Below are 27,754 nucleotides of genomic sequence, written 5' to 3' on the forward strand. Positions count from 1 at the left end.
GAGGCTGGCTGAATTAAAGAGCTAGGGTTTTAGTGTCTGTCATACTTTAGGACAATTTAAGACATTTCATCCTAAGACAGCTCACAGTTTATGATGGCCAGACTACCTACCTTTTTATGTGCCTCCTTCTCGTAATTAGAAAGTTATATGCACAAATATGACATTTAGTTGTTATAGCCACTTTCCAAGACACTATCCCACCTGCACAAGGATGCTTGGCTTCCAGCATACAGGCCCTTGTATAGTCCCTGAATCAGGGCTAGTCTGCATGACCCATAAAATATGGCAGAAATTACTGTATGTAATGACCAAGGCTATTTAATAAAAGGTATTATAGCTTCCTCTTCAGTCTCTTGAATTACTTGCTCTGAAGAAGCCAGAACTATGTTAAGAAGACACTTAAGAGGGCCTGTGAAGGGGTTTTGAGGAAGGGAAACGAGGTCTTTTGTCAATAGTGAGCACCTCCAGCCACGTGAGTGGTCTGCTTGGAAATGGACCTTATACCCCCAATCAAACCTTCAAATGACTCCAGCCTTGGCCCACACCTGATGGCAGCCTCCTGAGAGAGCCCAAGACAGAAACACTCAGCCAGACCAGCCCTACATTCCTGAACCACAGACACTGTGAGATAGTAAATGTTTATTGCTATTTTAAGCCACCAAATTTGAGGTAATTTGTTATGAAGCAATAGATAAGTAATACAGTATTATAGGAACATGAATAAAAGAAGGATATTTGAGAAAATTTGTATTTCCCAGAATAAGTTTTTCAAAAATTATATATATATATATACATATATATATATATATATATATATATATATATATGCGTAGTTTCAGATAAGTAATGAAAAAATGCAATTGCATTAATGCTAATGCTTTCAGGTGATTTATAAAATTTTTCAACCCAAAAGAAAAAAATGTGGACCAAGCAAGGTGACCCTTGAATATGGAATTCATATTAATATTCCCCTCTATTTTCTTGTCCCCTGACAATCCTCAGTGAAGCTTCATCAAAAGGTAGTCACCACATGCAAGATTAATGGACCCACTTTACAAGGGCAAGAGAGAAAAGCACAGTGTGACACTCCTGAAAGAAAGACAAATTGTCCGGAAATTAACCAAATGAATATTTTCTTTGAGAGGTTAGCTCTTACTATAAATGCTAAAGATTAGATTCTTGCTTGCTTTCTCTAATCTTTAGCATTTGAGTCCAGGATGGAGTCTTTTCAAGACTACATTTTTTTTAAAGATTTTATTTATTTATTTGACAGAGAGAGAGATTACAAGTAGGCAGAGAGGCAGACAGAGAGAGAGGAGGAAGCAGGCTCCCTGCGGAGCAGAGAGCCCGATGCGGGGCTCGATCCCAGGACCCTGAGATCATGACCTGAGCCGCCGGTGGCTCAGTGGATTAAGACTACATTTTTTTTTAAGACTACATTTTTAAAAGACATCCTCATTGCAAACAATGAGACCAAGTTGCTCTGTCTTTTGTGATAGTTGAGTTCTTTCTCCACTTGTCTGTCCATTTAGAAATAATTTTTAAAACAACCCTAGTGGCTTCCCTGAAGCTGTCCATCACATAGTTCAGAGAAAGCATGGGCAATTGGGTAGTGTTGACCTAGCTCTGTCCTAAGTCCCCAGGGAAGTTGCCGGCTGCTATGACAAGGAAGTGACATGAATGACTCACTGTAAACCTTTCCTTAAGGCTCCCACCAGAGGATTAGAACTTCTCCTATTACAGAAAGGTTTTTGAATCTCTTCACAAAAGACAGTGAAGAAAGAGCTTATCTGAAGAAAGGATGCCCTAGATCTTTCCTGAAAAGTTAATCTGTATCTTTATGGTTGGAAGTGTTAGTGCATCAGTGGGGCATTAATGACACCAGGGACTCATCAGTGTGAACCAGACTGGGAAAGACAACAGTGGCATCCAGCAGGAGTCCAGAGAAGGGGTTCTTGTGACACAGGGAATGTTTCTTGGGGACTTTCAGGAACCCTTTGAGACTGGATGAGGGCAGAGCCAGAAAAACATGCCTCCATAGCTTTTAATACCACATAGAGAATTCTACAGAGTGGCATTCAGCATGATGCCTACCTCAAAGCTTTAATGTTTAGGGTGTTCTGTAAGGGAGGCTCAAAAGATGAGAATCAAATTGTTGGAAATAGGCTTGGCTTCCTGAGTCAATATTGAAAGTCTGGAGTGAAATCTGCTCAGTTAAAATGTGTTCCCTTTGCTCCTCAGGGAGAGTTCAAGGACAGCATTGCTGTCATTTTGTATCTGGTAAGCAGAACCGCCAGGGACAACTGGGAACTCCGTCAATAAGAATTAGAATGAGGAGGGGCAGTGTGCTGTTGGTAGTCACTCTTCCGGTTCCAGATATGAAGGTTGCACCTTGTACCTTTGCCTTGGGAATGACTTGAACTTTGGCCATTCAGCAATTCCCTGTTGGTGGGAGGGCCATCCTGGGTTAAGGAAAAAAGGTCACAACTCTTCCTATCACATTTGGTAATGCCATCCTCCTCTGTGTCATGTGATCAAGTTAGGAAGTCACTGTAATTTACAAAAGAATTGTGACAAAAGGTGAAATGCTCTCAGAAGCCTGTGTACATCATGGCATGATAGGTCCTTGTTTGAGACAGGCTACCATCTTCTCTTTATCTGCGTGCCTTGAGGTTCATGACCTCATGAAGCTAACAAAATCCCCCCAAGTTGTCTATAAAAGAAATTTCAAAGGTTAAAGAAACGACAAAAGGCTATTTATTTTAGGAAATCCTGACACTAGTACAAAATATTTTGACTTGATTTTAATATCTCTAAAACTCATAATTTTATATTTTCCATAAGAATATCAACAAACCTTCAAAAAGTGTTTCAGTTTCCTGGCCTGTTTGAGCTACAGTAAGCTCCAGAGCAGGTTGATAAGATGCACATCAAAGCTCTCTATTGGCTTATCAATAACTTATCTGATCAGAGCAAAACCACAAAGGAGACATCCCTACTAGGAGTCCCTAAACAGCAGTGCCCAGTACAGAAAGAGGTGTTCTCAATGAATTCCATGTGAAAGGCACTGATTCAAGCCATTTGTTTTCAAGTAGTGTTTTTCTGCAATGATCAAGGGAGATTTCTGGGAGAAGGGGAAGTCAGAGGAAGGAAGGCAGCCAGAAAGAGGTCACAAGTAAGTGACCCATGGGGACAGCTGGAGCTCAATCCCACTGAGCTCTACTCTTAGTGGAGAAGGTACCTCAAAGTTATTTCAACCCTCAAGGGATAAGGAAGAATTTTAAGTTATTTTCATACATTTTAATGTTCATCTTAATATTATACAGTGCAAATAGCAGTTTTACATGCAAATATCAGAATTTGACTCGCACACAGAATCATCAAAATTACACAATTCTTATTTGGCAATTTACAGTGCATCTCTCTCTCTTACCAGAATGTTGGCTGCACAGAACTAACCCATCTGGTCTTATTTCACTTCTCCATAGGTGCCCGTTCTACCAGTACTATCTATATTTGACTTACTAATGAGTAAGGAAGGACTGAAAGAGAAGTGATGTGAGTTTCACAGCTTTCTTTTTCTTTCTGTCTCTTCATTTTCAGCATTAAGTGTTTGGTTAATACAGACAATTAACAAGAGTAAGAAAGAATATAATAGGGTTCCTTGCTTGTTCCCAAATCTTTCTGCATTTGAAGCAAGTTCTGGTGTGATCAGAAAGTGTAGCCTTTGAGGCTCTCAGTTCCCCTTTACTCTAACATTGATGTGACACATTTATTCTGTACTTGCTTTTTCCCCTGATATCCTGACTTTCTAAATTCTGTACTTGTGGGGCATCAAGAATGTTCTATGGAAATGAGGAAGAAAGGAACAACGGTGGGGAATACACACATTGTATGACTGTCCTCTGCTCACACACATTTTCCAGGGCCCCATCAGCCTTCACTTGCAAAACACTAGTCCAAAGATAGAATTACTAAGAATTTCAAGGTGTTGACAGCAGATCATTAAACCAGATGTGAGGCTCTTCTCAATGTGAAGCCCCATGTGACTGGGAGAACACACCCCTGGGCCTGGGTCTTGTTGGGACATGTATCACCAAAGCCCCATTCATTGTGGGTGGACAGCTGCTTCCATCATATGTTCAGGCTAGTCCAGGTGGGGAAACTGAGTGGAAGACTCAGACAGAGATACAGGTGTTCACAGCCTTTGTGGTATAGAGATGCATGCTGGAGTAGAGGGAGAACACTGATCTCTTTCCTCAGATACCTCTGAGATTTAAACAGAAGATCCCAGGACTTCAGGGTTAGCAGAGAGCATTTGCCACTGGGAATTTTCTTTTTCTGTGTCAATCCCATCAAAGTGAAGGGCAAATAAATTTCCCTTACCAACTGGCCTCTTGCCACATGTTTTTGTGCATTGCCTGTTGTGTGCATTCAGGACTGGCACTATCTGATAGGGTATTTGTGAGGTGCTTGCAGCCCTTGATAGGGCTGAAGAGAGATAGGGGACAACCTTTTTGTGGAGGGAACACAGGAGCAAAGGAGCAGATGAAACCCAGAGAGAACAGAGCTTGTTGAGTTCCCAGAATATACTCAGCTTAGTTGGAAAGCAGAATCTGTAAAGGGAGGAGCAGAGATGACTGGAAAATGTTTTCTCGGCTCTAATTCTAAGTACTAGAAAAGCTTTGGTGAATTGGGCTGATGAAGGAAGAGCATAAATATGTCTATTACCTTTTGGGTGAGCAATTTGTCAATGTGTATTTAGAGTTTTAATATGATATTTATACCTTCTGCCTTGAAATTACACTCTTAAAATTTTATTTTTATACACATTTATTGAAATATCATTTACCATAGGAAAAATTATAAATAGTTGAACAATAGAAAAATCTTCCAAATTTCCAGCTGAAGGAATGCTGTGCCACTAAAAGGAAATTATGCTCTAGAATAATAATTACAAACCTGGAAAAGAGTTCAAAATTAGTGACTGCATGGCCCCAGTTCCCCATTACAGTCCTTGTCTCTGCCCATTGTCCTGGGATAATCACTGATGATGTGCCTTTTCATTGTCCAGAGTTCCTGGTCACTCCATTCATAACACAGTAGCGGAACAGAGCTGCCTGTGACACCCTAGGTGCTATATAAACTGGGGTGGGATGGTGCATGTTTAACAATTCCCTCTCCAGGAAATCACTCTGATTTGTAGCATATGCCAATATACACGGTTATTGAGATTAGTACAGTCATCCCTTCCAAGCCATCTAAGCAGACTCAGCACACCTCTGGGTAAATAAAACACTAGTGGGTAAAGACTCCACAAAGACGAGTGTGGTGGTTTTTGCATGGTGGGGAGTAGTTTTTTTGCTTCTTTGTGTTGAGTGGTGGGAGTCTGATACCCACTGGGCCACCATCTCTGAAGAGAGTGACCCTTGCATTTGAAGTGGGCAGGAGGGGTCCTGCTTCCCTTTACAGAAGAGTGTCCTTATGTGTTCTGGCCTCTCCAGCTGCCCAGCAGGTGCTCCTTCCCCACTTCGAGCTCCACCCTCAGGGCAGGAAGACCAGTTCTGATCTCGACCATTCTCCCATTTTTCCAGTCTTCCAAATTGGACAGGATAAGGAAAGGAAACAGCCAGGCAACCAAACTCAGTAGAAGGTTGTTTTATAGTATCCATGTGAAGAAATGAGGGCCAAACAGGAACAATTGGCAAGGAACTTGTAGAGAAGAGGAAAGCTGTGGGAAGCATTGGACATTCTTGTTCCATGTGCCAGATAGATGGAAAGTGGGGGGTGGGGGGGGAGGGAGCCTGGCTTTCTGAAAAACTTCACTGTCCAAAATTTTCAAGGACTACAACCACATTGTTAATGCAGATTAAGAGGAACCCACTGCCAGCTAGTGGAGATCCTGTGAAGAGAACAATCCTTTGTCCATCTTTGTCAGTAATCCTTTCCATCCATGGTGCCAGGCCCTATTAGATCCTGTCTCTGAGCCAGTAAAAAACTGCATTACCATCAGGGTCCCATGAATAGGGCATGCCTGAATGAGGGATTCTTTCTTCTTCTTCTTCTTCTTCTTCTTCTTCTTCTTCTTCTTCTTCTTCTTCTTCTTCTTCTTCTTCTTCTTCTTCTTCTTCTTCTTCTTCTTCTTCTTCTTCTTCTTCTTCTTCTTCTTCTTCTTCTTCTTCTTCTTCTTCTCTTCTTCTTCTTCTTTCTTCTTCTTCTTCTTCTTCTTCTTCTTCTTCTTCTTCTTCTTCTTCTTCTTCTTCTTCTTCTTCTCCTTCTCCTTCTCCTTCTCCTTCTCCTTCTCCTTCTTCTTCTCCTTCTTCTTCTTCTTCTTTCTTCTTCTCCTTTCTTCTTCTTCCTCTTCCTCTTCCTCTTCCTCTTCCTCTTCCTCCTCTTCTTCTTCTTCTTCTTCTTCTTCTTCTTCTTCTTCTTCTTCTTCTTCTTCTTCTTCTTCTTCTTCTTCTTCTTCTTCTTCTTCTTCTTTTCTTCTTTTTTTGCCGGAGAACGGGGTGGGATTGGCAGAGTCAACTGAGGCTTTATTTGGGAAAAGACACTCAAACTGGATTTTAGTTGGGCCATGGACAAGAAGGGTACCCAGGGCAGTAGATTCCGCCCAGGAGTAGGATGAGGACTGGGACTAAGTCTTAGGTGGGTCTCCTGTTTGAAACGTTCCCCTGCACAGCTCCTTCCCCCAAAGGTTCTATGGCAGCCACAAGAGCAGGGAGGTTGGGAAAGACCACGGTGGTTGTTCACTTGTACAAGACAACAGATGATTGGAACACCAGCTTCACATCACGGGTCTTGATGTTCTTCACCACCATAGCCTTGGAGGCTATGGCTATGCTATGGCTGAAGGAACCAGCAGGGCCAAAGCTAGACTGGGAGGTGCTCAGGCCATAGTTGAGGCCAGGGTTTGTGAGCCCCTAATGGACCCAGCTCAGCTCACCTGGGCAGACGCTGATGGTCTTAGTATGGATACTCATGTTCTGCATCCCAGACTCCAGCCAGCTCTCCTCGCCTCCCAGCAGCTTGTGGTAGGTGGCAATCGCAATTTCCAGAGCCAACTTAACATTCATGAGTTCCTGGTATTCACAGAGCTGCTGGGTCAAGTCCTGCTTGGCTCACTGCAGGGCAGCCTCCAGCTCAGCCACCTTGGCACTGGCATCCTTAATGGCCAGCTCCACATAGTGCTTGGCATCAGCAATGGCAGTCTACAGGATTGCCCTCTGGTTTCTGAAGGCCTCGATCTCAGCCTGGTGTCATCTGCTGCTCTGGTTCATCTTGGAAATCTCCGTCTTGACTGAGGTCATCCTTGTGTTTCCCAGCCAGTGTCTGCAGCTCCTCGTACTTGATCTGGTACATGGTCTTGGCTGCACCCCAGGTACAGTTGGCAATGTCTTCATACTGGGCATTGACTGCAGTGATGATGCCATCTATGTCCAAGGAGAAGCTCTTGTCCATGGATAGCACCACTGATGTGTTGGAGATCTAGGACTGGAGCTCACGATCTCCTCTTCATACAGCTGCCTTAAGAAGCTGATATTGTTAGTCAGCCCATCCAGGTGGGAGACTAGTTCTACCTTGTTCATGTAAGCTTTGTCCACACCCTTCTTTATGAGGACAACATCATTCTCCATGTCTGCAGGCTCTTTGATCTCCTCCTATTTATTCTTGAAGTCCTCCACCAGCCCCTGCATTTTGCCAAGCTCTACCTCCAGCTTCTCTGGGCCCAGGGTGTCCAGCTGCCACCAGAGGTTGTTGATGTAGCTTTTGAACATGTTGTCGTTGTTGCTCTGAGTAGTTTTCTGCTGCTGTAGAAGGCTCCACTTGGTCTCCAGAATTTTGTTCTGCTGCTTCAGGTGCCTCACCTTGTTGATGAAGGAGGCAAATTTGTTGTTGATGGTCTTGATCTCCTGGGTGTGCACAGCTTGGATGTTGGTGCCATGCTTTGATCTTGGGCTTCCATCCTCCAGAACTGTGAGAAATAAATTTCTGCTCTGTGACATTTTGTTATGGCAGCCTAAACAGACTAAGACATGTACATCCATTCATTCATGAACTATTTAAGCACCTACTATGTTTTAGGCACTGCTCTGGGTACTACACCAATAAAGTGCAACAACAAGGGATGCCTGGGTGGCTCAGTGGGTTAAAGCCTCTGCTTTCAACTCAGGTCATGATCCTGGGGTCCTAGGATAGAGCCCCACAACAGGCTCTGCTCAGCAGGGAGCCTGCTCCCCTTCCCCTCTCTCTGCCTGCCTCTCTGCCTAATTGTGATCTCTGTCAAATAAATAAATAAATACAATCTTTAAAAAAAAAGAAAACAACAACAAGAAATAAATAAAATACCTGCCTTTAAGAATCTGTTTCTTGGGGCACCTGGGTGGCTCAGTGGGTTAAAGCCTCTGCCTTCGGCTCAGGTCATGATCCCAGGATCCTGGGATTGAGCCCCACGTCAGGCTCTCTGCTCAGAGGAAAGCCTGCTTCCTCCTCTCTCTCTCTTTCGGCCTGCCTCCCTGCCTACTTGTGATCTCTGTCTGTCAAATGGATAAATAAAATCTCTAAAAAATCTATTTCTTATGGGGAGAAGACAGACAGTAAATGATGTACTATATTGAAGGTGGTAGGAGCTTTTTCCCCAAAATATTTTTTATAGCTTAATTTTTTAAAACCTGGTTACAATGAAGATTTATGCATTGCATTTGGTTGTTACATCTTCTTAGTCCCTTTCAATTATGACATTTGAAGAGACTGGGACAATTGTCTCATCAAATGCCCACATTTTGGAATTGTAATGCGATCTCATTTGTAACACATGACATCATTTGACTTGGCCTGTCCCCCCTGTATTTCCTGAAAATTAGAAATTAAAATAAAAGGTTTACTTAGATTTAATGTAAATATTCCTATCAAGAATACTTTAGGGGCGCCTGGGTGGCTCAGTGGTTTAAAGCCTCTGCCTTCAGCTCAGGTCATGATCTCAGGGTCCTGGGATGGAGCTCCACATTGGGCTCTCTGCTCGGTGGGGAGCCTGCTTCCCCTCCTTCTCTCTCTGTCTGCCTCTCTGCCTACTTGTGATCTCTATCAAAAAAATAGGGCGCCTGGGTGGCTCAGTGGTTTAAGCCGCTGCCTTCGGCTCAGGTCATGATCCCAGAGTCCTGGGATCGAGTCCCACATCGGGCTCTCTGCTCGGCAGGGAGCCTGCTTCCCTCTCACTCTCTCTGCCTGCCTCTCTGCCTACTTGTGATCTCTCTCTGTCAAATAAAAATAAATAAAATCTTTAAAAAAAATAAATAAATAAATAAATAAAAATCTTAAAAGAAAAAAAGAATACTTTAACTTGACAAAAGTATTTCCCAAGCTTTCAAACTATACCAAATTTGGTTTAATAGTTCCAGGAATACTATGTTGCAACTCTACTGTTTGTTTGTTTTTTCCTTTTTTCCTCCATTTTGGGTGTTAACAATATAAGTTACTTCACTAAGCAACTTATGAATGTCCACACAGTTAATCATGCTGGATTCAAAGATTGATTTTGGATCAGAATAACCCAGGATCTTCAGTTTAGCAGTTGGGTTCCTTGAATTTTATTTAACAATAAATCCTAAACAAAAGAGTTTTCAAAGAACTCTCCCTTTTACTTTCTTTCCACATTGATACCTTCTGAGGTTACTTGAAGAAGCAAAATCAAAGTCAGTACAAAACTCACCCTTGTGATGTTGTAATAAAAGCTACAGACACATGAAAATTAATTTCCTCCAAATTATTTTTAAAAATAAATACAAGGGCATTTCAGGAATGGCATATTGAACTGGTTTATAACAACAGCAAAATGATACAATGCCTCTTCAAGATGACACAGATATGCTTCATGCTTGTATATAAATGCAAGTATATGGACAAATGTAATACAGAGTGTCTGCAAGCAGTCCCTCAAAATTTCCTTTCTCTTCCAGAGTGAAATCTTGTACTGTAGGTAAAGCAGGGTTTAATATGCATGACTCCAAATTAATCATAACTTTTATTGTGGTTTGATATACATAACATAGAATTTATAATTGTAACCATTTTTAAATGTAGAGTTGAACGACATTAAACGTATTCACATTGTTGTGCCTCCATCACAACCATCTATCTTCAGAACTCTTTTCACCTTGCAAAATTGAAACTCTGTATCCATTGAACAACTCCCCATTCCCTCCTCCCCTCAGTCCTCAGCAATCACCATTCTACTTTCTGTTTCTATGATTTCAGTTCCTCTAGTATCTTATATAAATGGAATTATATGATATTTATATTTTTGTGTTTTGCTTTTTCACTCAGCCTAATGTTCTCAAGGTTCATCCACATTCAGTATGTGTCAGAATTCTTATTTATTTATTTATTTATTTGGCAGACAGAGATCACAAGTAGGCAGAGAGGCAGGCAGAGAGAGAGAGAGGAGGAAGCAGGCTCCCTGCTAAGCAGAGAGCCTGATGCGGGGCTTGATCCCAGGATCCTGGGATCATGACCTGAGCTGAAGGTAGAGGCTTTAACCCACTAAGCCACCCAGGCACACTCAGAATTCCCTTCTTTTTTAAGACTGAATACTATTCCACTCTATGCACAGTCCATATTTTATTATTTAATTCATCTGTGGATGGACATTTGCGTTGTTTCCACCATTAGCTATTGCAAATAATGCTGCTATGAATATGGTGTACAAATACCTGTTTGAGTCCTGCTTTCAATTCTTCCACTCAAAGGTGGAATTGCTGGATCATAAGGTAATTCTATGTTGGGGTTTATTTGCTTGTTTGTTTAGGCTAATCATGACATTTAAGTATGGTAAATATAAAGTATGATAAAACTTCTTTAATAATAAAGAAATCCCAATGTCAATTTACACTTTCAGTTAAGGTCTTTTTCTTCACCTTTATCTTCAGGTAAACCGAACCTATGAAGTCAAAACTTGTTCTCAGTTTCCAAGACCATCATCTCAGTGAACCTATACATAATCCTCATTAGGACTCATATAAACACTTCCAAAGTGGGCTAATCTGCAGAGAATCGTCCAGGAAAATGGACAGAGAATTATAAGAACTAATATAACAGATCACAAAAGCATTAACCGAAGCTGCAAGATACGGCTTTCAACAAGGTACAAATTCCAGAGAGATGTTATTAATAGGAAGAAAGAAGGTAAATTTTAGACACTGGCCTAGGTATGCTGACTCAGGCTGGCTTTGGTGAAGTAGAATGTAAGACTGTATGTTGCACTGGACATGTTTTTAAAATCAAAACATGTCCGAAATTGGCCCTGCCTTTTTTTTTTTTTCTACAGTTTTCTTATTTTTCCAATTGTTTTTTTCAGTTTTTATGACTTTCAAAAGTCAGACCAGAAGTCTGAGGAGAGGTTGACTTTTGACATTGGTGATAAAGTGGTTTTTAAGGAGAAAAAACCTGGAGGAGGGAAAGAAGAAGAAGAAGAGGGAGGAGGAGGAGGAGGATGGGGAGGAGGAAGAAGAAGAAGGAGGAGGAGGAGGAGGATGGGGAGGAGAAAGAGGAGGAAGAAGAAGAAGGAGGAGGAGGAGGAGGAGGAGAGGAAGAAGAAGAAGAAGAAGGGGGAGGAGGAGGAGAAGAAATGGAGGAGAGAACCAGTAGCTAATGAGTAAATGGCTAACTGTAGAGACCTGATGCCAGTAGATGATTTGAAAGTTGTAGTTGAACAAGGAAGCAGGAAGGTAGGGCACAATCAGCCAGTGCTCCCAGTGTCTGGGGGAGACCCTGCAGCTGAAGGACAGCATAGGAAAAGCCAGTGGCCTGTCTCTGCCAATAAGACACAAATTATTCACTCTGGAAACTAGATCTACCCAGAGACACAGGGTTCCTCAAGCTCAGGACCCCATCTGAAAATCTGGAATTCTGGGACATTCTCTAGACAGAGATGCTAGAAATGCTTCGTGGAACTATTCCTCCAAATAGCATCTTGAAAAAGCATGGATTCATGACTGACAGCAGGAATCATCCAGCCAAAGGGAGTCTGCAACAGAAATCACCCCACATGGAGAAAATTTTCCTCCTGAGGCAGGATTAGATAACAAACATCAATATTGCCTTCCTCTACTGTTTTAATTTATATTCTATTGCCCTCCATGTAGACAACAGCTGGACTCATGCAGAGGAATTGCTGAACACCACCCCTTCTGTCATATGGAATCAGCAACAGACAGCCAGATGGGTCCCTGCATCTTTTCAACAAAATTAGGCATGCTCTTGCCTTAGTGCTCCCACTATTCTGGATCCCTGACTGTCCATGTTCCCATTCGATCTTGCTACCCATCATAGCATGGAAGTTCAGGTCCAGAATGTGAGGCAGCTTGTCTGCTGCCTGGACCCAAGGTGCTGAGAGAGCAGGTAGGGATAGATGGGGCAGAGGAACCATTCAAGGGATCATGGCAGTTCTCTTCTCGTTGTGCTTCTTCCCCTACTCAGTAACTACTTCTGACTGCAACTTTCAGGTCTTCTGGAAAGCAGCTTGTCTACACTGTGGAACTCATGCCTCTCCCCCATAAATGAACTGGCCAAAGGCTTTTCTGCAGAGGTTTTCTGTCTGATTACTTAAATCTAGCATCTCCCATAGAGGACTTTAATGTAGAACATGAGGCACAACAGTTAGGTACATGATAATTGCACTCTAGTCTGATTTAAATTGTCTTTGATGTCATCTCAGTGGCCACAGAGACCACAGTTCTGGAAATGGAGCACTAGGCACCTTATCAAGCTCAGGCTTAGAGACCTTTGGTTTGTTCATTAATTTGTTCTTTCTTTCATGTATCGGATAATTTCTCACTGTTTTCTGACACATCACATCTCTATAAGAGAGATGATAGCCAGACACTGGGAGTCTATACTGCTTCTGCAGTCTCTCCCTCAACTTAGGATAATGAGATTTAAGTGTTCTGGAAGGGTGTCTTTAAAAAGATCTGCAATACTTCCCTACAAATCGTGGTCCATTAACCTATAACCACTTTTCAAGTGTTCCAAGACACATAAGAAGCTTTATCTTCCAAGGTGCTTATTGCAAAGAATATTTTATTTGCAAAGGGGAAAATGCTAATGTGATTTTTTTTTTCATTTGGTATCCATAAGTCAAAACTGACACTGATAGCCCAAATAAGCATGAATGTTTCTTTTTATTTTTTTCCCAACTGTGAAAGTAATAAATGGTTCCAGTAATGACAGACTATAATTCAGACCAACTTTTGCTCTGAAAAAAACCTAAAATATTTGAATGGTTTAAAAGGTACCATCTTAAAAGCATCCAAGAGCTATCAAGAGAATGAAGAATCATCAGACCACACTTTGAAAAAAGACAAGAACATGGAAGGTAAGCTAAAATCTCAGAGCTAATTTTGCCCTGAGGGTTTCCACTGTAAGCAAAGAAATAGCAGGAAAACTGATGTTAGAGTAGAAGAAATCAAAGTGAAATGTCTGGGTTTCCTGAAATGAGGCTGCAGACCAACTACATTCACATGAAACTAAAACCATCAGGGTGATGAAACAGACAGAAACTAGCCCATGCCTAGACTTGCCTAGACTGGCTTTGAGTTACCTGTGTGACTCAGGAAGCCACAGGCTTTGAGCTTGGATTTAAGTAGACGAACTGAGTGGTGTAACCAGATGCAAAAATGATGCTCCATCTAGAAACTCTAGTGCTATGCTTCTAGTAAAAGGAATAGTACTAGGGAGTGAGCTCCACTAAAAGGCATTGGATAACTATTACAATATCATGTATATTTTACTCCTTTCACTCAGTGCACATTGCTGGGTACTGAAACAATAGTTTCCCCAAAGTGCAAGGTCTTCACCCTGGAAGGACTGACAATTGCACAAAATCAACATGAAAACAGCCCATTTCAAGTAATATGAAGAAGTGCTATAAGAATGTGCAGGCGGCAGTTACCAGCAGGGATGTGGAATTTATTCACAGTGGGTCTTGCAGAATGAATAGGAATTCGCTAGGTGAATAATAGGGGTAGGCACCTTCCCAGCACAAAGTTGCTGATGTGTGAAACAGATCAGTATTTCCATGGGTGGTCAGCTGTCTGTGTGATTGGAGTCTAGGGCATTCCATAGAGCCGACCCAGACATTCCAAAAACAGGAAATGTCCACAGCAGTGCATTTGTAATAGCTCCAGTCTTGAAATATTCCTAATGTCCATCAAGAGGTGAATGGATAAACACACTGTTTTATCTACACAATATACTACTACTTAGCAATAAACAAGAATGAATTTTATCTTTGATTTATTTTTTAAGTTTTTATTTAAATTCCAGTTAGTTAACATACAGTGTAATATTAGTTTAAGGTGTATAATTTAGTGATTCAACACTTAACATACATCACAAGTGCCCTGCATAATCCCCATCATCTATTTAACCCATCCCCCCTCTAACCTCTAACCTCCCCTCTGGTAACCATCAATTTGTTCTTTATAGTTAAGAGTCTTTTTTCTGCAATAATTGTTTCTTCTCTTAAATTCCATAATGAGTGAAATCACACAGTATTTGTCTTTTTCTTATTTCACTTAGTATAATATTTTCTAGCTCCACTGACATTCTTGCAAAGGACATGATTTAATTCTTTTATATATACTACTTCTTTATCTCTTCACCAGTTGATGAACATTTGGGTTCTTTCCACAATTTGGCTATTGTTGATAATGCTGCTATAAACATTCAGGTGCTTGTATCCCTTCAAATTTGTATTTTTCTGTTCTTTGTGTAACTACCTAGTAGTGTAATTTGTGGATCATAGGTTAGTCCTATTTTTAACTTTTTGAGGAAACTCCATACACTCTGTTTGAATTCCTGCCAACACTGTAAGAGGGTTCCCCTTTCTCCACGTCTTTGCCAACACCTGTTATTTCCTGTGTTGTTAATTTTAGCCATTCTGACAACTGTGAGGTGATAACTCTTTGTAGTTTTGATTTGTATTGACTTGATGTTGAGTGATTTTGAACACCTTTTCATATGGCTCTCTATGTCTTCTTTGGAAAAATGTTTATTCATGTCTTCTGCCCATTTTTTAACTGAATTATTAGTTTTGTTGGGTGTTAGGTTTTGTAAGTTGTTTGTATATTTTGCTGACTAACTCTTTATCAGATACATCATTTCCAAGTATCTTCTCCCATTCTGTAAGTTGCCTTTTAGTTTTGTGGATTGTTTCCTTTGCTGTGCAGAAGCTGTATATTTGATGAAGTCCCAATAGTTGTTTGTTTTTGGTTTTGTTTCCCATGCATTGAGAGACATATCTGGGAATAAGTTGCTATGGCCAATGTCGAAGAGGTTACTGCTTGTGTTCTCTAGGATTTTGAGTTTCCTGTCTCACATTTAGGTCTTTCATCTATTTTGATTTGATTTGATTTTTTTAATTAATTAATTAATTTTGTTCGGCGTAACAGTATTCATTGTTTTTGCACAACACCCAGTGCTCCATGCAATACGTGCCCTCCCTAATACCCACCACCTGGTTCCCCCAACCTCCCACCCCTGCCCCTTCAAAATCCTTGGGTTGTTTTTCAGAGTCCATAGTCTCTTATGGTTCGCCTCCCCTTCCAATTTTTTTTTTTAATAAACATATAATGTATTTTTATCCTCAGGGGTACAGGTCTGTGAATCACCAGGTTTACACACTTCACAGCACTCACGATAGCACATACCCTCCCCCAATGTTCATAACCCTCTCCCCCTCTCCCAACCCCACCTCCCCCCAGCAACCCCCAGTTTGTTTTGTGAGATTAAGAGTCATTTATGGTTTGTCTCCCTCCCAATCCCATCTTGTTTCATTTATTCTTTTCCTATCCCCCTAACCCCCCGTGTTGCATCTCCACGTCCTCATATCAGGGAGATCATATGATAGTTGTCTTTCTCCGATTGACTTATTTCACTACGCAAAATACCCTCTAGTTCCATCCACGTCGTCGCAAATGGCAAGATTTCATTTCTTTTGATGGCTGCATAGTATTCCATTGTGTATATATACCACCTCTTCTTTATCCATTCATCTGTTGATGGACATCTAGGTTCTTTCCATAGTTTGGCTATTGTAGACGTTGCTGCTATAAACATTCTGGTGCATGTGCCCCTTCGGATCACTACGTTTGTTATCTTTAGGGTAAATACCCAGTAGTCAATTGCTGGGTCATAGGGTAGTTCTATTTTCAACAATTGGAGGAACCTCTATGCTATTTTCCAGAGTGGTTGCACCAGCTTGCACTGTGGTCCCACTGTTGGTCCCACCAACAGCGTAGGAGGGTTCCCCTTTCTCCGCATCCTTGCCAGCATCTGTCATTTCCTGACTTGTTAATTTTAGCCATTCTGACTGGTGTGAGGTGATATCTCATTGTGGTTTTGATTTGTATTTCCCTGATGCCGAGTGACGTGGAGCACTTTTTCATGTGTCTGTTGGCCGTCTGGATGTCTTCTTTGCAGAAAAGTCTGTTCATGTCCTCTGCCCATTTCTTGATTGGATTATTTGTTCTTTGGATGTTGAGTTTGCTAAGTTCCTTATAGATTTTGGATACTAATCCTTTATCTGATATGTCATTTGCAAATATCTTCTCCCATTCTGTCAGTTGTCTTTTGGTTTTGTTAACTGTTTCCTTTGCTGTGCAAAAGCTTTTGATCTTGATGAAATCCCAATAGTTCATTTTGCCCTTGCTTCCCTTGCCTTTGCCGACGTTCCTAGGAAGATATGCTGTGGCTGAGGTTGAAGAGGTTGCTGCCTGCGTTCTCCTCAAGGATTTTGATGGATTCCTTTCTCACATTGAGGTCCTTCATCCATTTTGAGTCTATTTTTGTGCGTGGTGTAAGGAAGTGGTCCAATTTCATTTTTCTGCATGTGGCTGTCCAGTTTTCCCAGCACCATTTATTGAAGAGGCTGTCTTTTTTCCATTGGACATTCTTTCCTGCTTTGTCGAAGATTAGTTGACCATAGAGTTGAGGGTCTATTTCTGGGCTCTCTATTCTGTTCCACTGATCTATGTGTCTGTTTTTGTGCCAGTACCATGCTGTCTTGATGATGACAGCTTTGTAATAGAGCTTGAAGTCCGGAATTGTGATGCCACCAACTTTGGCTTTCTTTTTCAATATTCCTTTGGCTATTTAAGGTCTTTTCTGGTTCCATATAAATTTTAGGATCATTGGTTCCATTTCTTTGAAAAAATGGATGGTATTTTGATAGGGATTGCATTAAATGTGTAGATTGCTTTAGGTAGCATAGACATTTTCACAATATTTATTCTTCCAATCCAGGAGCATGGAACATTTTTCATTTCTTTATGTCTTCCTCAATTTCTTTCATGAGTACTTTATAGGTTTCTGTGTATAGATTCTTAGCATCTTTGGTTAGGTTTATTCCTAGGTATCTTATAGTTTTGGATGCAATTGTAAATGGGATTGACTCCTTAATTTCTCTTTCTTCTGTCTTGTTGTTGGTGTACAGAAATGCAACTGATTTCTGTGCATTGATTTTATATCCTGACACTTTACTGAATTCCTGGACAAGTTCTAGCAGTTTTGGAGTGGAGTCTTTGGGTTTTCCACATATAGTATCATATCATCTGCGAAGAGTGATAGTTTGACTTCTTCTTTGCTGATTTGGATGCCTTTAATTTCTTTTTGTTGTCTGATTGCTGAGGCTAGGATTTCTAGTACTATATTGAATAGCAGTGGTGATAATGGACATCCCTGCCGTGTTCCTGACCTTAGCGGAAAAGCTTTCAGTTTTTCTCCATTGAGAGTGATATTTGCGGTGGGGTTTTCATAGATGGCTTTGATAATATTGAGGTATGTGCCCTCTATCCCTACACTTTGAAGAGTTTTGATCAGGAAGGGATGCTGTACTTTGTCAAATGCTTTTTCAGCATCTATTGAGAGTATCATATGGTTCTTGTTCTTTCTTTTATTAATGTGTTCTATCACATTGATTGATTTGCGGATGTTGAACCAACCCTGCAGCCTGGAATAAATCCCACTTGATCTTGGTGAATAATCCTTTTAATGTACTGTTGAATCCTATTGGCTAGTATTTTGGTGAGAATTTTTGCATCTGTGTTCATCAAGGATATTGGTCTGTAGTTCTCTTTTTTGGTGGGATCCTTGTCTGGTTTTGGGATCAAGGTGATGCTGGCCTCATAGAATGAGTTTGGAAGTTTTCCTTCCATTTCTATTTTCTGGAACAGTTTCAGGAGAATAGGAATTAGTTCTTCTTTAAATGTTTGGTAGAATTCCCCTGGGAAGCTGTCTGGCCCTGGGCTTTTGTTTGTTTGGAGATTTTGGATGACTGTTTCAATCTCCTTACTGGTTATGGGCCTGTTCAGGTTTTCTATTTCTTCCTGGTTCAGTTGTGGTAGTTTATATCTCTCTAGAAATGCATCCATTTCTTCCAGATTGTCAAATTTGTTGGTGTAGAGTTGCTCATAGTATGTTCTTATAATTGTTTGTATTTCTTTGGTGTTAGTTGTGATCTCTCCTCTTTCATTCATGATTTTATTTGGGTCCTTTCTCTTTTCTTTTTGATAAGTCTGGCCAGGGGTTTATCAATCTTATTGATTCTTTCAAAGAACCAGCTCCTAGATTCACTGATTTGTTCTATTGTATTTTTGGTTTCTATTTCATTGATTTCTGCTCTGATCTTTATGATTTCTCTTCTCCTGCTGGGTTTAGGGTTTCCTTCTTGTTCTTCCTCCAGCTCCTTTACGTGTAGGGTTAGGTTGTGTACTTGAGACCTTTCTTGTTTCTTGAGAAAGGCTTGTACCACTATATATTTTCCTCTCAGGACTGCCTTTGCTGTGTCCCACAGATTTTGAACTGTTGTGTTTTCATTATCATTTGTTTCCATGAATTTTTTCAATTCTTCTTTAATTTCCTGGTTGACCCATTCATTCTTTAGAAGGATGCTGTTTAGTCTCCATGTATTTGGGTTCTTTCCAGCTTTCCTCTTGTGATTGAGTTCTAGCTTCAGAGCATTGTGGTTTGAAAATATGCAGGGAATGATCCCAATCTTTTGATACCGGTTGAGACCTGATTTGTAACCCAGGATGTGATCTATTCTGGAGAATGCTCCATGTGCACTAGAGAAGAATGTGTATTCTGTTGCTTTGGGATGAAATGTTCTGAATATATCTGTGATGTCCATCTGGTCCAGTGTGTCATTTAAGGCCTTTATTTCCTTGTTGATCTTTTGCTTGGATGATCTGTCCATTTCAGTGAGGGGAGTGTTAAAGTCCCCTACTATTATTGTATTATCATAAATGTGTTTCTTTGATTTTGTTATTAATTGGTTGATATAGTTGGCTGCTCCCATATTAGGGGCATAGATATTTAAAATTGTTAGATCTTCTTGTTGGACAGACCCTTGGAGTAGGATATAGTGTCCTTCCTCATCTCTTATTATAGTCTTTGGCTTAAAATCTAATTGATCTGATATAAGGACTGCCACCCCAGCTTTCTTCTGATGCCCATTAGCATGGTAAATTGTTTTCCACCCCCTCACTTTAAATCTGGAGGTGTCTTCACGTCTAAAATGAGTTTTTTGTAGGCAACATATTGATGGGTTTTGGTTTTTTATCCATTCTGATACCCTGTGTCTTTTGATTGGGGCATTTAGCCCATTAACATTCAGGGTAACTATTGAGAGATATGAATTTAGTGCCATTATTAGCCTGTAAGGTGACTGTTACTGTAAATGGTCTCTGTACCTTTCTGATCTACTACTTTTAGGCTCTCTCTTGGCTTAGAGGACCCCTTTCAATATTTCCTGTAGAGCTGGTTTGGTGTTTGCAAATTCTTTCAGTTTTTGTTTGTCCTGGAAGCTTTTGATCTCTCCTTCTATTTTCAATGATAGCCTAGCTGGATAGAGTATTCTTGGCTGCATGTTTTTCTTGTTTAGTGCTCTGAATATATCATGCCAGCTCTTTCTGGCCTGCCAGGTCTCTGTGGATAAGTCTGCTGCCAATCTAATATTTTTACCATTATATGTTACAGATTTCTTTTCCTGGGCTGCTTTCAGGATTTTCTCTTTGTCACTAAGACTTGTAAATTTTACTATTAGGTGACGGGGTGTGGACCTATTCTTGTTGACTTTGAGGGGGGTTCTCTGCAGCTCCTCGATTTTGATGCTTGTTCCCTTTGCCATATTAGGAAAATTCTCTCTAATAATTCTCTCCAATAGACCTTCTGCTCCCCTCTCTCTTTCTTCTTCTTCTGGAATCCCAATTATTCTAATGTTGTTTCATCTTATGGTGTCACTTATCTCTCGAATTCCCCCTCGTGGTCCAGTAGCTGTTTGTCCCTCTTTTGCTCAGCTTCTTTATTCTCTGTCATTTGGTCTTCTATATCACTAATTCTTTCTTCTGCCTCATTGATCTTAGCAGTGAGAGACTCCATTTTTAATTGCACCTCATTAATAGCTTTTTTGATTTCAACTTGGTTAGATTTTAGTTCTTTAATTTCTCCAGAAAGGGCTTTTATATCTCCAGAGAGGGTTTCTCTAATATCTTCCATGCCTTTTTCAAGCCTGGCTAGAACGTTCAGAATTGTCATTCTTAACTCTTGATCTGACATATTACCAATGTCTGTGTTGATTAGGTCCCTAGCCTTCAGTACTGCCTCTTGTTCTTTTGTTTGTGGTGATTTTTTCCACCTTGTCATTTTGTCCAGGTAAGAGGATATGAAGGATCAAATAAACTACTAAAAGGGTGGCAAAGACCCCGGAAAAATGCGCTGTAACCAAATCAGAAGAGACCCCAAATTGTGGGGGGGGGGGGGAGAAGGGGATAAAAAGAGGTTCAGAAAAAAGAAAAGAAAAAAATTTTAAAAATAAAACAAGTAAAGAAAAAATATAAAAAAGAACGAAGAAATATATATTTTAGATAAGCTAGTCAAAAAACGTTAAAAAAGAAAAGGTTAAAAGTTTTTAAAAATTTAGCAGAAGAAGAAAAAAGAAAGAAAAAAATTGAAGTAGCCACAAGACTAAAGAATCGTGGGGAGAAAGCCATGAGTTCTGTGCTTTGCTTTCTCCTCCTCTGGAATTCCGCTGCTGTCTTAGGAATTGAACCTACTTTCCTTGATAGATGAGCTTCATCCTGGCTGTATATTTTGTTGATCTTCTGGGGGAGGGGCCTGTTGTAGAGACTCTCAAGTGTCTTTGCCCGAGGTGGAATTGCACCGCCCTTACCTGGGGCCAGACTAAGTAATCTGCTCGGGTTCGCTTTTGGGAGCTTCTGTTCCCTGAACGCTTTCCGTAGAGTTCTGGAGGACGGGAATGAAAATGGCGGCCTCCCAGTCTCCGGCCCGGAGGAGTCAAGAGCCCGGGGCCCCACTCCTCAGTGCGCCCCCAGAGGACAGCACCCAACCACTCCCGTATCCCCAGCCTCTAGCCGTGCTCAGAGCTCACCCAGCCCGTGACCAGTTCAAGGTAACCCCGAGCTGAGAGTTCAGTCCTCGGCTCTGTCTCTGTAGCTGGCTTCTCCATTCTAACACCTGCGAGCTCTGTGACACTCCGACACCCCCGATCCTTCTGTGACCCTGCGGGACCTGGGGCCACGCTGACCCCACATGGGCTTCACCCCGGTTTAGTCTCTCGAGCAATGTCCCTCAGTGGAACAGACTTTTAAAAGTCCTGATTTTGTGCTCCGTTGCTCCACTGCTTTCTGGGAGCCGGCCCCTCCCCCACGGTCTATCTTCACATCATTTTAGATTCACTTCTCCGCCAGTCCTACTTTTAAAAAGTGGTTGATTTTCTGTTTCTAGAATTGCTGTTCTTCTTCTCTTCAATCTCCCGTTGGATTTGTAGGTGTTTGCAATGTTTAGATAAGCTATCAAGCTGATCTCCTGCTACCTGATGTAGTCTCAGCCTGCTACTTCTCTGCCATCTTGACTCCTCTCTCCATTTTGAATTTATTTTTGTGTGTGATGTAAGAAAGTGGTCCTGTTTCATCCTTTTGCATATTGCTGTTCTTGAACATAGTATTGGAAGTCCTAATCACAGCAACCAGAAAACAAAAAGAAAGAGAGGGCATCCAAATAATCAAAGAAGTCAAACCTTCAGTATTTTTAGATGACATGATACTCTTATTTAGAAAAGCAGAAAGACTCCACCAAAACAGTGCTAGAACTGATACAGGAATTCAGCAAAGTCACAGAATACAAAATCAATGTGCAGAAATCTGTTCCATTTCTATATCCTAACAATGAAGCAGCAGAAAGAGAGATATATATTATATCTATATAGATGCTATATATGGTCTTAATAAACTAACACAAGCTATATACATATATACATATGTATATATAAAGGAATTTACACGAAGCTTATATTTTATGTAAATTCTGTGTAAATGTGTAAATTTTTTGTGAAGCTTTGTGTAAATTCTTTATACTATATATATAGTATGAGATATGTCTATCTATGTCTATCTATCTATCTATATCTATCTATCATCTACCTTTATCTATCATCTATCTATCTATCTATCATCATTTATCTATCTATATAGCTTATATTAGTTTACTGGAGCTTCCATAACACAGGACCACAGACTGAGTATTTAAACAACAGAAAAATATTGTCTCACAGTTCTGGAGGCTGGAAGTCTGAGATCAAGGGGTTGGTCTCTTCTGTGCTGTGGCCTCTCTTGTTGGCTTCTAGACATCCAGCTTCTCCGTGCATCTCTTTATATCTTCTCACCTCAGTGTGTGTCATGCCTTTATCTTCACACTTTTTTTCTTTTTTAATAAGTACAACAGTCATTGGGTGAGGTGGTCACCCAATTCAAGTATGACCTCATCTTAACTATAATCATATCTGCAGTGACTCTATCTCCAAATAAGGTCACCTTCTGAGGTATTGGCATCAGTATTTCAATATATAATTGGGGGGAGGGCACAATTCAACTCAAAACAAAGTTCCACCTCATATTTTAATTTTTCCCTCTCCCTAATCCTTTTCATTTGGGCAATGTGTTTATTTTAAAAATCTAGTAAATATGATACAAATTAGACGTCCAATAACAACATCTATAAAAAGAACCATCAAAAAATTGCTGTTCAAAGTTTACAGAGAATTAATATACCTCCTTTTCTTTTTTTTTTAAGATTTTATTTATTTATTTATTTGACAGAGAGAGAGAGCACATAGGCAGAGAGGCAGGCAGAGAGAGAGAGAAGTAAGCAGGTTTCCTGCTGAGCAGAGAGCCCGAAGTGGGGCTTGATCCCAGGACCCTGAGATTATGACCTGAGCTGAAGGCAGAGGCTTAACCCACTGAGCCACCCAGGCACCCCAATATACCTCCTTTTCTTAAGAGTTATTTTTCTTTAAACTAAGCAGCGGTAACTAAAGGATAAAACAACCATTGTCACAACAGCAGTATTGAAGGTTAAGTAACTTTCTACTACCCTTGTTTTTTTTTTTTTTATTCAAGAATAATTAACATAGATTGTTATATTAGTTTCAGGTGTACAAGATAGTTATTTAACAATTCTGTACATTTCTCAATGCTCAAGATAAGCATGCCCATTGTCTATTTCACCCATCCTCCCTGCCTACTTCCCCTCTGGGGATCACTATTATCTTCTCTCTATGTAAGCGTCTGTTTTCTCATTGTCTCTTTTTTTCTTCGATTTTTGTTACTGTTGTTTTTTGTTTTTTTTGGGTTTTTTTGTATCGGAAAGTCCACATATGAGTGAAATATGAAATTCAATGGACTTATTTCATTTAGTATTAAACTCTCTAGCTCTACCCATGTTGCTACAAATGGCACAGTTTCTTTCCTTATTACAGCTGAATAATATTCCATTGTATATTTATGCCACATCTTCTTTATCTATTCATCTTTCGATGGACATTTTGGTTGCTTCTGTATCTTGGCTATTGTAAATAATGCTGCAATAAGCAAAGAGGTGAATGTATCATTTTGAATTAGTGGGTTTATTTTTCCTTTTGGATAAATACCTAATAGGGGAATTATTGGATCATATGGTAATTCTATTTTCAACTTTTTGAGGAACCTCTTTACTATTTTTCACAGTGGCTGCACCAGTTTGCATTCCCAGCACTAGTGCAAGAGGGTTCACTTTTCTCCATATCCTCACCAACACTTGATTCTTGTGTTGATTTTAGCTATTCTGACAGGTTTGAGATGATTTCTTACTGCATTTTGATTTCTATTTCTCTGATGATGAGTGATGTTGAGCATTTTTCATGTATGTGTCTGTTGGCCATCTGGATGTCTTCTTTGGAGAAATGTCTGTTCATGTCTCCTGCCCATTTTTTAAATTGGATTATTTGTCTTTGGGGGTATTGATTCATATCAGGTCTTTATAGATATTTTGGAGACAACCCTTTTTCAGATATGTCATTTGCAAATATCTTCTCCCATTTCATAAGTTGCTTTTTAGTTTTGTTGATTGTTTCCTTCTCTGTGCAGAAGCCTTTTAATGTAGTCCCAATGTTTAATTTTGCTTTTGCTTCCTTTGCTTCAAGAGATAGATCTAGAAAAAAATAATGGTTGATGTAAAAGTGGCTACTGCCTGTGTTTTGTTCTAGGATTTTTATGGTTTCATGTCTTACATTTAGGTCTGTAATCCATTTTGAATTTGTTTTCCCTTATGGTGTAAGAAAGTAGTCCAGTTTCATTCTTTTTCTGTCGTCCAGTTTTCTCAACAGAATTTGTTGAAGAGACTATCTTTTTTTTTTCCTGTTAGATATTCTTTCCTGCTTTCTCAGATATTAACTGCCCATGTAGTTGTGGGTTCATTTCTGGGTTTTCTATTCTGTTCTACAGATCTATGTGTCTGTTTTTGTGCCACTACCATACCATTTTGATTACTACAGCTTTGTAATATAATTTGAAATCTGGAATTGTGATGCCTCCAGCTTTGCTTTTCTTCTTCAAGATTGTTTCAGCTATTTGGGGTCTTTTCTAGTTCCATAAAAATTTTAGAATTGCTTGTTTTAGTTCTGTGAAATTGCTGTTGGTATTTTGATAGGAAGTGCATTGAATGTGTAGACTGCTTTGGGTAGTATAGACACTTTGACAATATTTGTTCTTGCATTCCATGTGCATGGAATGTCCTCTCATTTCTTTGTGCCATCTTCAATTTCTTTACTCGGAGTTTCATAGTTTTCAGAGTATAGGTCTCTCACCTTTTTGTTTGGTTTTGGTTTGGTTTTGGTTTGGTTTGGTTTGGTTGGGTTTATTCCTAGATATCTATTGTTTTTGGTGGAATTGTAAATGGGATTGTTTTCTTAATTACTCTTTCTGCTGCTTCCTTGTTAGTGTATAGAAATGCAACAGATTTCTTAACATTGATTTTGTACTCTGTGAACTTACTGAATTTGTATATCAGTTCTAGCACTGTTTTGGTATCGTCTTTTAGGTTTTCTATGTACAGTATCATGTCACCAGCAAATAGTGAAACTTCTTCTTGTCAATGTGGATACCTTTTCTTTTTGTTGTCTGATTGCTCTATTTAGTACTATGTATAAAATAAAAGTGATGAGAGTGAACATCGTTGTTTTGTTTCTGACTCCCAGTTTTTCCCCATTGAGGATGATGTTAGCCATGGGTTTTTCATGTAAGGCCTTTATTACGTGGAGATATGTTCCCTCTATACCTACTTTCTTCAGGGTTTTTTTTATCATGAATGGACGTACTTTGTCAAATCCTTTTTCTCCATCTATTGAAATGATTGTATGTTTGTTATCCTTTGTTATTGATGTGATGTATCACATTGATTCATTTGCAAATATTAAACCATGCTTGCAGCCCAAGGATAAATCCCCCTGATCAGGGTGAATTCTTTTTAATGTGTTGTCGAATTTGATTTGCTAGTATTTTGTTGAAGATTTTTGTATCAGTGTTCATCAGATATATCAGCCTATAGCTCTCTTTTTTTGTGGTGTCTTTGGTTTTGATGTAACAGAGTAATGTTGGCCTTTAGAATGAATTTGGAAGTTTTTCTTCCTTTTTTAATTTTTGGAATAGTTTGAGAAGAATAGGTATTAACTCTTGTTTCAATGTTTAGTAGAACACAACTGTGAAATCATCTGGTTCTGGAATTTTGTTTTTTGGGAGTTATTTGGTTACTGATTCAATTTCTTTGCTGGTTATCAGTCTATTCAAGTTTTCTATTTTTTCTTGTTTTAGTAATTTATATGTCTCTAGGAATTTATTCCTTCCAGGTCACCCAATTTATTGACATATACTTTTCATAATATTCTCCTGTAATTATTTGTATTTCTGTGGTGTTAGTTTTTATTTCTCCTCTCTCATTTGTGAATTTATTTATTTGGTTCCTTCCTCTTCCCTTTTTGATAAGTCTGCCCTTTGTTAATTTTTTCAAAGAACCAACTCTAGGTTTCATTGTTCTGTTGTATTGGGTTTTTTACTTTCTATATCATTTATTTCTGCTTTTATCTTTATTCTTTCCCTTCTGTTGATTTTAGGATTTGTTTGCTGTTTTGTTTGTTTTGTTTGTTTCCCCAGCTCCTTTATGTGTAAGGTTAGGTTCTTTGAAATTTTTCTTCCTTCTTGAGGTATGTCTGTATTGGTATAATCTTCCCTCTTAAAACCACTTTTGCTGTAGCCCTATGGTTTTGGACTATTACGTTTTCATTTTCATTTGTTCCCATATACCTTTCATTTCCCAGTTAACCCATTCATTGTTTAGTAGCAAGTTATTTAACTTCCATGTATTGTGGTCTTTCTAGATTTTTTCTTCTAATTGATTCCTATTTTCACAGTGCTGTTGTCAGAAAGATGCACGGTATGAGTTTGATCTTCTTGAATAGGTTGAGGCTTGTTTTGTGACTCAATATGTGATCTATTCTGGAGAATATGCACTTGAAAAGACTGTATATTCTGCTGTTTTAAAATGAAATGTTCTGAATATATCTGTTAAATCCATCTTTTCCAATGTGTCACTCAAGGCCATTGTTTCTTTGTTGATTTTCTGTTTAGGTGATATGTCCATTGATGTAGAGTGTTAATGTTCCCTACTAATATTGTATTAGTATCAATTAGTCCTTTATGCTTGTTACTGTTTTAATATTTGTGTGCTCCATGTTGGATGCACAAATATTTAGTTATTATATCTTCTTGTTAGATTGTCCCCTTTATTATAATTAGTGTACTTCTTTGTCTTTTGTTACAATCTTTGTTTTAAAGTCTATTTTTTCCAATATACGTATTGCTACTCCAGTTTTCTTTCGACAACCATTAGCGTGATAAATGTTTCACTGTCTCCTCACTTTCAATCTGCAGAGTCTTTAGGTCTAAAAAGAGTGTCTTATAAGCAGTATGGGGGTCTTGTTTTTTGTCCATTCTGACATTCTATGTCTTTGACTGGAGTCTACACTTAGTCTGTATCTTTTGATTCAAGCATTTAGTCAATTTATATTCAGAGTAATTATTGATAGATGTGAATTTATTGCCATTTTATTACTTATTTTGTGTTTGTGAAGATTTTCTCTGATCCTCTCTTGTCTTTCTCTTGTGATTTGTTGGGTTTCTTTAGAGAAACATGTAGTGATATTAGATTTCTTCTTTGCATACTTATTGGTGTGATTTATGGTTACCAGTAGCTCTGTACATAACATGTTCTGCATATAACAGTCTATATTAAGTTGTTAGTCATTTGAGTAAGCCCATTATTTTCTCTTCTCCTCCCCACATTTTTGGTATTTGTTTTTATATTTTACATCCCT

At 39.5% G+C, this 27,754-nt stretch overlaps 1 pseudogene; it reads right to left on the reverse strand.

The window, feature by feature from the left end:
* Positions 1–6,749: 6,749 nt before the first annotated feature.
* On the reverse strand, positions 6,750–27,371 carry LOC123943506 (annotated as a pseudogene).
* Positions 27,372–27,754: the final 383 nt, after the last annotated feature.

The sequence above is a fragment of the Meles meles genome, chromosome 6 (assembly GCF_922984935.1).
Source record: "Meles meles chromosome 6, mMelMel3.1 paternal haplotype, whole genome shotgun sequence".
Taxonomy (NCBI): Eukaryota; Metazoa; Chordata; class Mammalia; order Carnivora; family Mustelidae; genus Meles; species Meles meles.